This window comes from Coffea eugenioides, chromosome 10 (genome assembly GCF_003713205.1).
Source record: "Coffea eugenioides isolate CCC68of chromosome 10, Ceug_1.0, whole genome shotgun sequence".
Lineage (NCBI taxonomy): Eukaryota > Viridiplantae > Streptophyta > Magnoliopsida > Gentianales > Rubiaceae > Coffea > Coffea eugenioides.
Window position 1 is genome coordinate 35,428,864 of NC_040044.1, and position 9,908 is coordinate 35,438,771.

Sequence of the window (9,908 nt, forward strand, 5' to 3'; positions counted from 1 at the left end):
CCAAAGACTTCCCTCACATCTGACAGAAAGGATGAAGTGGCGAGACTTTTGACGAGGATGTCATCCACATAGGCCTCCACATTGCGGCCGATCTGATTCTTGAAGAGTCGGTTGATCAGCCTTTGGTAGGTCGCCCCGGCGTTCTTTAGCCCGAAGGGCATGGTAGTGTAACAATAAGTACCTTGGTCGGTGTAGAACGCCGTTTTCTCTTGGTCCTCCTCACTCATTCCTATTTGATGATACCCTTTGAAGGCATCTAGGAAGCAGAGGATTTCATACCCCATCGCCGCGTCGACGAGGGCGTCTATCTCGGCAGAGGATAGCAATCTTTGGGGCAGGCCTTGTTGAGGTCGGTGAAGTCTACACACATTCTCCATCCACCGGTGTCCTTTTTGACCATGACTGGATTGGACAACCAGGTGGGATATTGGACCTCGTGGATCATTTTGGCCGGCAAGAGCTTGTCGACCTCATCCGATATGGCCTTGCTACGTTCGGGGCCGAAGTGCCTTCGCTTCTGTCGCACAGGTCGGGCCTGTGGGTCAACGTTGAGTTGGTGAGTCATGAGCTCGGGTGGCACTCCGACCACTTCATCCGCGGACCACGCGAAGACGTCTCGGTGGTCTTTGATCAGGGAGATCATTTCTTCTTTCAGGGGTGAGGGGAGTCCAGCCCCTACTTGAACCACTTGGTCAAGTTTCGCTTCATCCAAGACCACCAATTCCACCTCATCCCCGGGCTCCAGCCTGTTGGGCTCTCCTGCCTTCTGAGGGTCGATGCAGTCTATGGAGAGGACCACTGGCCTCTTTTCTTCCGACCTCGGTAAGGGTCGAGGTGTGACTGCTGCTTGAATGGTGGCGAGGTAGCACTCCCGTGCGGCGCCCACATCACTGCTTACCTCGGCCACCCCCGCAGGTGTTAGGAATTTAAAGCTCAGGTGATAGGTGGAGTATACGGCTCTCAAGGCATTGAGCGTGGGCCGACCTATCAGCATATTGTAGGGGGAGTCTGCTTTGACCACCGCAAAACTGACAGGCACAGTTCGGCAGCGTGGATGACGCTCGATTGTTACCATCAGGGTCAACATGCCCTCCGGGTGGACGACGTGTCCCCCGAATCCCACGAGGGGAGTTCTGACAGGAGTGAGTTGCTCCCTGGTCAGCTTCAAACTTTCGAAAGTTCGGTAATACAAGACGTCTACCGAGCTTCCGGGGTCAACATAGACCTTTTTGACTACGTAGTTATTGGTGAGGATTTCAATCACGAGAGCCTCGTGATTGCTGGAGGCCGCAGGAACGGGGTCAGCTGGGCCATAGGTGATGACCTCGGACAGCCGAGAGCTCGGCTCGGCCACCTCCATCTCGGCCTGGCGGTAGGTCCGCTTCCGGGAGTTCTGGCTGTCTCCTCCCGTTGGTCCCCCCGCGATGGTGTTGATCACCCCAGCGATGTTGGGGCCGTAGCCCGGTGATCCATCGCGTGGGGGCTGCTTGTCCTCCCTACGGTCTTCGGGACCCCGGCAATGCATGTTCGTGTCCCGTCGGTCGTCTCAGCGGGGGCCCCGGTTCTCCCGGTGGGAGACGCTTCGGTTGAAGCCTCCGTCCTTGCGGACGAACTGTTTCAGGTATCCTTGCCGGATCAAATTCTCGATCTCTCGCTTCAGATCATTACAGTCTTCGGTCTCGTGCCCAACATCCCGATGATAGGCACAATAGAGGTTTGAGTTCCTCTTATCTCTCCTCCCCGGAATTTCGGGAGGGTTGCGGCCGAGGTGATTCTGCCTCATCACAGCCAGGACATGGGTCCGGCTCGAATTGAGGGGTGTCATCTCGGCGTCCGAGGTGGACGACCTGCCTTTTACGATTCGATCGAAGACACTCCGGCGGTCTCGGAGTTGGTTTGAAGTGCCACTTGGGCCTTGTTCACCTCGGCCTGTGTCTTTCCTCCTCCGAGGATCTTGCCCCGTACGAGATGCTTGGGCTTCTCGCTTCATGCGATTTACATCTTCACTTCGGATTCCCTGGTCCACTCTTTCCCAGAGCTCCCGAAGTGTATGGGGGTACTGCCGATGGATTTCGGTGTTGAAAATCCCTGCCACTAACCCATTGGTGAAGGCAGCGATAGTTACCTGCTCGTTCTGGTCAGGTATCTGTACATTTTCCTCGTTGAACCTTTGGGCGTATGAGCGAAGTGACTCGCCCTGACCCTGTTGCAGGTTCAAGAGGTAAGCTGAAGTCTTTGTTATTGGTCGGGACGACACAAAGCGATGGATGAACCGGTCTATCAGTTCATCCAAGGAGGAAATGCACCCCGGTTCTAAACTCCAGAACCACTTTCGGGCCGTCCCATGCAAGAAGATGGGGAAAGCTCGACAAATCACAGCGTCGGGGACACAGTAGAGGCGGAAAGCGGAGATGAAGGCACGGAGGTGATCCTCGGGGTCGCCTCGGCCGTCATAGGTGTGTAAATTTGGAAGCTTAAAGTTTGGGGGCACCATCTCCCCATTGATGTCATCAGTGAAGGGCGGAGCCCTCATGTAGTCAGCTGCTAAGCCTCCGGGACGCCGAGGTGGGTCCTCAGCTCGTTTTCCCAGGAGGCCCCGGGAAAACGCCCGGGAGATGGAAGCGATTTTGGATGTCGCTTTAAAGGAGGCGCGCCTGGAAGTGCTCCGAGAGAGGTGCCCCTCATCGGAGTCTTCGCCGGAAGGCACTTCAGGGGACTTCGTCGGTCTCCTCTTGGAGGATTCAGCTTTTTCCTTCCCCTGCCTCTTGAAGTACCTCCCCAGTTCTTCGAAAATGTTCGGGTTATCAGCCACGAATTCGGCCATCTTAGCGATGGCGTCTTCATTGTGGGGCTGAGTCCTTGGGGACCCATGTTCCTCAGAGATACGATCTTGCTGGGCTCCGGATGTCTGCCCAGCCCCAGTTGAGGGAACTCTTCCGCTTCTGGAGCGCGTGGATCTCATTTTAGCAGTAATCTCGTTCCCACAGACGGCGCCAATTGAGGAGGTGATTTTTGGGAGGCGGTTGAACCAGCCGAAATCAGCCTCTTCTGAGGTGAGCTATATCTGTGTGTCCGAAGTGAATGGCGGGGCTTCTCCCCTGGGATCACTCCGATGCTCAAGTTAGTATGAGAACGAGAGAAAAATAATGGTATTGTCAAATGAACAGTATGCTTACTTGTTGGGAGTGTGTGGGGTATTTATAGGGTGAGAGTGGAGGGCAGGATGGAGGTCTTATGCTGGTGGGACCCATGCCCTGCCATTACGGCTCTGCTCCCTGTCAGATGGCCTGACCCTGACACTGTGGCCGCCTGGACAGGGTGACGCGGAGTCCTTTGCAGTAGTCATTAAGTGCGACAGTACTTTTCAGATAAAGCACTGATCCCGGGTGATGCCAGGTGTCTTGGCATCATCAGCGGGCAGCTGAGGTGGAGCTGCCGAGATCACCTACACGGTAGACTGGGGATGTGGCCGAGCTTATGGGGTATGCCCAAGGGCACGGATGAGCTCACATGAGGGACGAGGTGAGTTCACCTCGGACAAGCGGGGGTTGCCGAGGTGAGCATCCTCAATGACAGCACTTGTGGTTAGAGGAGGGTGAACAACCGCAAAAAATTTCATGGTCTTGTACAGTAATTGTTTCTCAAATAGTTTGGTCTTACATTGTAATTGTGAATGCGATGAAACATGTCATCCACCATGCATATTTTGAGGTTCTTATGTTTCACGTCCTAAAGGAATTTTGGAGATTGAATTGGTATTTGTGGTAAAATTATTGTTGGATCTTGTATTTTGCTTGTGTTGGTCTCTATCTTTCCACTTTGAGTAAAAAACTTGGGAGTTCTTAAATTATTACAGTTGTTTAATTTTGACATTTGATCTAATTTTTGTCTCCGAGAAGCTCTTGAACAATTAAAATTTGATAGTTTAAGGATTCTCAACCATTGAACAATTAAAAGTTGATGGTTTAAAGACTGTCAACCATTTTAGACATGAATCAAGCGGAAAGGAAAGGACATTTTTGTCCAATCATATTTGAAGATAAGAGGAGTCGAGTAATTATTCCAGAGGATCCAGTAGTGCATTCCGTAATTTCTCTAACACGGAGTCAAGCACTGATTCCATATAGTCAGATATTATCAACGGAGAAGTGGAATATTTGGACAAGGATTCTGCCCAAGTGAGGTACACTTCGTTGATTTCACCTCTTAAAAAATGGATGTTTTCTGCACACTTACACACGGCAGCATAGTAATCCTCATCCTGGATGCCATTCTTCAATAATTTATTACAAAGAGATTGAAGGTCCTTTGCCCTTTTGGAGAAAACATCTTCAACTCTATCCAAGCAAGATTTGCCGGATTCGAGTGTTTTTCATTGCTCATACACAGAAAAAAATGTTCTCAGACTTGAGTGTCTTCTAGGTTTGGAATTAGATTCCAAAGATTGCACATCATTGCTCACCCATCCTGTTGTTAACAAAAAAAATGTTCTCAGAAGTCCAAACTTCGCCTACAAAGAATCCAATACATAAACTTCACTGGAATTCTTCACTGCATTGGAATTCTTCTGCAGAAACTCTAAGTTATCCAAGATCCAATTAACCCAAGTGGGAACCATCTTTTGCTAGCAGATTTCCATTTCTTCAACTTGTTTGGCTCTTCTTTCTCGGGTGGGAACTACTCTACGGGATGATGAAATATAAGAAAGTTCCCAGTTGGCAGTCAATCCGGAAATGTCAACCCGCCACCAAAGACTCAACACCAAAATGAGAAAAATTCAATTATATTAGTACAACTTGCAAACTGGTTGGACAAAAATGCCCTTTTACTTCCGGCTTAACTTATGTCTAAAATAGCTGGAAATCCTTAAACTATCCACTTTTAATTGTTCAAGGACTTTTCAGAAACAAAAATTAGATCAGGGTTAAAACTAGACAACGATCTTAGTTTATGTACTTCCCAAGTTTTTTACTCTTCTACTTTAGTTTTATCGCGTACCGGTACTGTTAATTTGTTAGCAAATTCGCTGCGGGCTTGTGCTACTGCTGCCTTCTCAACTTCGCCTCATGCTGGCTTGTCTTCTTCCCCTGCAACTGCTCCACGGTTGCCTGGTCTGACCACAACCATTTTTCGAAGGATTCATCCTCCTTCCCAAAATCACCTATGTCTTTGCTGCCTAATTTATGTGATGCTATTATGTATCTTGGTTTTCTATATGTGGTTTTGATTTGTATCTGTATGTCATCGTTTTGCTGCCAATTGTAGTCAAAACCACAGCTAGAACCAATTCTGATTCGACTAACGACGATACAGCTACTCACAATGCTATTTCTCATGACGCTAAATCTGGGATATACAAATGGATGTACAAATCGATATTCAAGGTGACAGCAGTATTTGGTATATTTTCGGTTAAGTCGTGTGCCTTTCCTTCAAATGTCAAGGTTTTTAAAATCGGGATTCTAGAAAGGATTAATCTTTCTTACACTGACAATGTATACACTGTTAGCATTAGATGAATGGTAATTATGCAAAATTTGAATTTGAAATTCAACTTTTGCACACATGCCATGAATCAAACGGTGACAGTACACTATCAGTGTATATAAGATTTACTCTTTAAGAAAGGATTAATCTTTCCTATACTGACAGTGTATACATTATCAGCATTGGATGAATAATAACTATGCAAAATTTGAATTTGAAATTCAACTTTTGCACACATGTCATGAATCAAATGGTGGTAGTGTATATAAGATTTACTCTTTAAGAAATATAAAAAAAAAAAAAGCCTAATGGGTAAGTTTTCTGTCCAAAACGTATATAGCTTTTAACATTATATTAATTCTAATGGCATAAAATTTTAACATTATATAGCTTTTCAAAATATTATTCTAATAATCTCCTATACAAATACACTCACAGTTTTTTTTTTTTTTTGTCAGCAAACGATACATTTGTATAACCTATTCTATCCTAATCTAGGGGGAGGGGGAGCCTAAGGAGGCTGTGACAGGGGTTAGTGGATATACAGACCCAACTAGACCAAGGGATTGTTATGGCACAACCCTTAGATTTTTTTCGCTGCTGGTGAGGTTTGAACCCTCACCAACAGCCCAAGGAGGGACTTAAGTCCCTCCCTGGTGGCCACTAAGCCATTGGCCCAGTGGTTAAATACACTCACAGTTAGCCCATTCAAATAAGTGTACTGTGCCAAAAGTCACATCGTGATTAAAATTCTGAAAAGTGCTTTTAGTTCAAGGCTTCAAGCTCCTTGGGTTATTAAAACTCTCAGGCGCTAGCCGAATCCCGTGGAGATCAAATAAAAAACTTGTTATGTGATGGAGCAATTATTGGGGCACCTTTTACGATGTTATTTGATCATAATTTTGGTCACTTATTGTGCTAAGTATTGAGATTTTGTTCATATTTGATATTTGTGTAAATTACAGACGGTTGGTGTTAAAAGTGATATTTTAGAGCAAATTTTCAGAAGGCTTTTTATTCCAGAGCGTGTCCATGCCACAAACTGTAGAAAAATGCCTAAAAGATGAACCCACGGGATTGGTAGAGAAAGTGGAGAATTAGGAAATCAAAGAGTGCGGCTATCTTCCTGTGGGCCGCCGGGGTGCAAAGGATAAAAACTCTATTCTTAGAGAAAGTAAAGTCTCTGATGCTTTCTTTCTTTTCGGCGGCTACCTTGGGGGAATTGGCAAAAAGCCAGATTCACGTGGGATAAGGAGATTAGTTTTTGAGCTTTCTTACGTTTTTGTGGGGATAGCTATCTTCAGTGAATTGGCAAAAAAAAAAAAAAAGCCAGATTCACGTAGGATTAGGAGATTAGTCTGTCTGACTAGGAGGAGTTTTCTTTGTCTTAGGAAAGTAGTTTTTCGGTAGGAAAAAGAAACGGGAAGTCCGAAACAATAGCATCAGGACTTCTTTTTCTCCTAGGTTGCAAGGAACAAACACACGTTCTTTTCTTTTCTTCTTAATTCCGATACTTCATCACACTCTTTGGGGAGAATGGCCGCGGCAATAAACTCCAATATTTCGTGCATGGCTTTTTCCATGGAGATGAACTAAGCTTTCCTAGTCGAAGGTCAATTTGAGAACTCGGTTTCAAACATCTGTGAGATCGAATTAATTTTATTTATTTCTTTTATTCATTGATATTTGTACGTTTCTTGATTTAATTGCTTAAGCTTGTTATGTTATTTGAATGTCAAGAGCCCGATATTTGAATTAACCTAATGATCCAATGCCAAATTAATTGATTGAATCCGTAATTGTTCAATTGATTAATACCAGTGGCCGACTAGCGTGATTGGTTTCACGTTAGGGAAACATATGATCTAACTTAAACAAACCCTCGTAGCATGTTTGTTGGTTTGGGTTGGGTTTTCTAATTATTAATGCAATCGAGGAATTAAATCCTACGGTCGTACCTAGGGTTGTTTATTGGTTAGAGAAATAATCAACGGTCGTACCTTGGCTATCGATAAATTAAGGAAAAGTTGGTTATCAGAGCTTGTTGATGGCTATAACCAATCTAGTAATGAGTAATTGAATTATCTTTGCATCGATGATCAGTTGAATGGACCGTGTCTGAAAAGTTGCACCTTTGACTAGAGTCGTATTGGCTATTGATTAATTCTTGTTTAATTCTATTAGTAGTTTCATTAGTTAGTTAATTAATTATTTTATATTCTCCAAAAATCCCCCATACTTCGGACTCTGGAAGAAATAAATTATCCCCAGTCCCTGTGGATTCAACTCTACTCACTGCTATATACAAAATTTGTAATTTTCTTGAGTAGGTAATTATTATTGCACAGGTTCGGCACTTGTCATTATGTTTAGCTTAATTGTGATGTAATCCAATCACACTTGTACTCTTCTCCATTTTCAGAAACTGATAATAAAATTAAAGTTACCCTATGATCAGTATACATTCACGAAGTCCAACCCATTTTGCCACCAATAAAAGCATGCAAAGGCCGAACAACATTTTCTTTTTTAAACATATTGTTGACTTTCATTCTATCACAATTTTCTTTTGATATTCCATCCATCATCTCAAGTATAAATGTAGTGGTAAATGTGATTTCCAGATGGTTTTATTGCACAATTGCCCTGTTCTTCTAAAGAGGTAAAGGACAGGAACAATAACAATTGTCAGACAACGATTTCTGAACAATATAACAATTTATTAATAGATCGTAAGATTCTGTCAACTATTTATCAAATCTCACAACAGCTATACAATTATTATGTATGCAGTCCATATAAACAGTGATGAAATATCACACCGTGTTTGTAAAATTATACTAGTTAAACATGTTTTACGACTTGTTGAAATGGTTATACCATTCAGGAACAACATTAGTTATAACAATCATTCCTACCCCAATCCCTTCTAAAGTTCTTCTATTCTTTTACTTGAGCTATTTTGTCTTTCTTACATGCACCATGGTCATCTAACGGTCTAGATTTTCGTTAAATCTAAATTTCAGTAGAGAAGATTAATATCAACGTGCTAATAGGCTCAATGCTCTAATTACATTTGATAGTCTCACTTGTAACAAATTGTCATTCAATTAATAGAGTCTATTAAGTTTCCAGTCAATGATTGCATCAGGTGATGTATATACCATGTCACCACTCACCGGTATCAAGAATCTTTTACTGAAAATAAAGAATCAGAAAAAAGAAAAAGACAGCCCTGGGATGCGGGGCATTTTCAAAGGAAGGCTGCGCGATGGGTTATTTTAACAATTATCGCAGCCTCTCAAAACCTATATACTAAATAGAAGTATGGAACTGACTCATTGGTCATTGCAGCGAATGAGAAGATTTTTCAAGAAAGGAAATATATATTAACTGATCTTCAAGTAAATAACTGAGATCAAGGTCATAACTGAAAATGGTCATGGAAAAAGCGTACAGAAAATGGTCATAGAAAATGGACATTCGCTCGTCACACAGGGGTTGCCTAATGCGTCTTACCCTTTCATGAGGTTCGTGTGCTATTGTATGGGGTGAGATTTATCCAGTACGCACTCTCGAATAGCAGTTGCAGGTTCCTTTGTCAACAAAAGAAAAAAAGTGTATAAACAAAGTGGTTATTATACACATCTTTGTACAATAAATTTATTGCATGTTAGACAACAGATGGTGCAAGTTTAATCCTCCATAGTGAACTAAAACTCCTAATAAGGTCGCATCTGAGGATTCTTTCACTTTCTGCAGTTGGCACATTGCGACCCATTCCAAATAATGTTTCCTAGTATTAAATATTGTAGCCTAGTTATCGTTCAGTCTGTGCTCTGTATGTAACAGTGGATTAAACTTGGATCTCCAAAAAACCAACATCTGAAGCAGTTTAAACTTTTAAACACAGGAAAACTTAACCTGAAACTTCTGCTCCATTCTTTCTTCCTGTATACTTGGAACGGCTGCCAGAAGGAATGATCAACAAGTTTATCCATTGTCTCTAAATTACAGTTATGATGCAGCTTTTAATGTCAAGAACGATGAAGAGTCAGCTTCAATAGAGTCGGAAGAGATTCGTCGCAAGAAGCCTATCAAGTACCTATGCATATTTTGCTGCCTTTGTTGTGTTTCAAGCTGGCATCATAGTGCTCTTTCCTTTGACCGTGATGAAAACAAAAGTTCCTAAATTTCGGCTATGAACAGCAACTTTCGAGACATTAGATGTTGGCACACCTGCGAATCCTTCATTTAATTTCAGGATGAATTCTGAGGTTGGTGTGGAAAACACCAATTTCGGAACTTACAAGTTTCAAAACAGCACGATATATATCCTCTACGATGGCACACCAATTGGGGAGGCCATTGTTCCTAATGAGAAAGCAGGATGGCAATCAGCCAAGAAGCTAAATGTTGTG